At 39.3% G+C, this 1,993-nt stretch overlaps 1 pseudogene; it reads right to left on the bottom strand.

Annotated features, from left to right (window-relative positions):
* Window positions 1-530: 530 nt before the first annotated feature.
* On the bottom strand, window positions 531-1,172 carry LOC101654612 (annotated as a pseudogene).
* Window positions 1,173-1,993: the final 821 nt, after the last annotated feature.

Below are 1,993 nucleotides of genomic sequence, written 5' to 3'. Positions count from 1 at the left end.
ATTTATTTACCAATCACAAGTTAGTGATGAAGAAAATAAAGAATTCAATCCTTCCTTCAGTCTGACATTGATCAAACAGGCACAGAAAAAGGAACAGTAGTTGGAACGTATGGTCTTAGTGACAGAAATGAAGTTAGAGTTTGTGTAATAGAATGTTGAAGACTATGGACTTCTTCATAGCAAATAACCTTTTCAACATTGCAAAAGGTGACCTTATACAGAAACTTATATAGAAAGAGTACTCAGAAATCAAATTGACTACATCTATTGGAAGAAATAATGGTGAAGCTTAATATAAGTAATTAACATGAGGGTTGGGTTTAACTGTAGAACTTACCATTCCTATGTAAATTTGGGTGGAAGATGAAGAATATTAAAACAAGTCCATATCAGCCTTAATAGGGCCTTGATAAGTATATCCCACCTGAATTTCAAGAAAGCAACCATATTTGATGAACACTAATGAGAAGAGGCCTGATGAACTGTGGAACAATATCAAGAGAATTATTGATGGGGAAACCAAAGGTTATTTAAAAAGTTAGGAAAATAGATGGATTTGACCAAATATCATCTCTGATGACCTCTCCTAACTCACCTGCACCTGCATCAGAGTGGCCGGAAAACCAGGTAAAGAAACTTCCTGGTTCTTCATGCTGCCTCTTCCTGCTGGCTTTGTTCTGTGTTTGACTGGAACGTTTTGTCAAGTCCTTTCCGGATTTCCATTTGATTTCAGTTGATTTTGAAGATGGATCACCGCTCTTATTCAGATGAAATTCTTTGGAGAGAACTTTCTTTTCGAAGTAAGGATTTTCAGCAAAATAAACATCTATTCTGTAACCTGATTTAATGTCTTCAAATTTTGTCACTTAAACTCTGGTCAAATAATGCAGAGCCTCTTCATCCTCTTCCTCAAGCAATGCAGACACTTGCGGGTGGTTGACAAATGTTGTTACCCCAAAATTTGGGATTTTGGCGATCAAGTCTGACCTCTTCTGAAAGCATGGTTGGCGGAGTTTGTTATAGTCCTGTTCTACTTTCAAAATCTCCTCACTGGCTTGTTCTTTAAGTCTGTCTGTTTCATTCTGTACCTCATCAATATGTTCAATTGCTTCCTGCTGTTCTTTTTCTTCCTTCAGGGGGGCCGGGGTCCCCTGCAGCTTAAGTTTCTTCATTTGCGGCAAGCTCGATATGGTTCCTGATATGGATAATGAGGAAGGTGAAGAAGAAGGTGGTGACGAAGATGCAGAAGAAGAAGGTTTAGAAGACATTGATGAAGAAGGGGATGAAGATGAAGGGGAAGAAGATGAAATGATATTGAGGGAGAGGAAGGAGAGGAGGATGAAGGGGAGGATGACTAACAGAACACTGATGGATTCTAACCTTTTTAAATTTTCTTCAGTCCCTGAGAGCAAGTGGCAGTCTCTTTTTGTTTTTGTTTTGTTTTTGTTTCTTCCTTTTGTGCTCTGTTCTTGAGGACTCTTTTTTCCTTTCTCTACACCATGGTTCTCAACTTATTTGGGGGTGGGGGGGAATAATGCCTTGTGCAGAATACAGTGGAGAAGAATCTCTACTCCCTCGTGTTCAAATTAATTTTTATCCCTTCCTGTCTCAACAAAAACTATGGAATCAAAAAACCACCGTGCTCTGTGGGAAAACAGAAAACCCTCTGCTCCCGTGGTCCTGCTGGCAGCTGGAGGGTGCTAGGTCCCTGTGTAGTAGTGCACAGCATTCTAGCTTCTTTCCTCCTTTCTCTATATATTAGGCTCAGAGATTACACTGTGGCGCTATGTGAATATGGACAGTTAGCAGTTACCAACATGTATCTGTCTACTTTCTCTTGTTTAAAAAAAAAGGTAAAAATAATTTTTAAAAGGGGGCTTATAGAAGGTCAGAAAAGGGTGGGTTTGAGATGTTTGGGTGGGTTAAGTGGGCATTTTGACAACATGACTTCTCCTTTGGCATGTTTAATTGTGATGTTTAACGGATATCCTTG

Source organism: Echinops telfairi, unplaced genomic scaffold (assembly GCF_000313985.2).
Source record: "Echinops telfairi isolate 266 unplaced genomic scaffold, ASM31398v2 ScPeMD7_7468;HRSCAF=8506_0, whole genome shotgun sequence".
Taxonomy (NCBI): Eukaryota; Metazoa; Chordata; class Mammalia; order Afrosoricida; family Tenrecidae; genus Echinops; species Echinops telfairi.
This window is presented reverse-complemented; position numbering and strand designations above follow the sequence as displayed.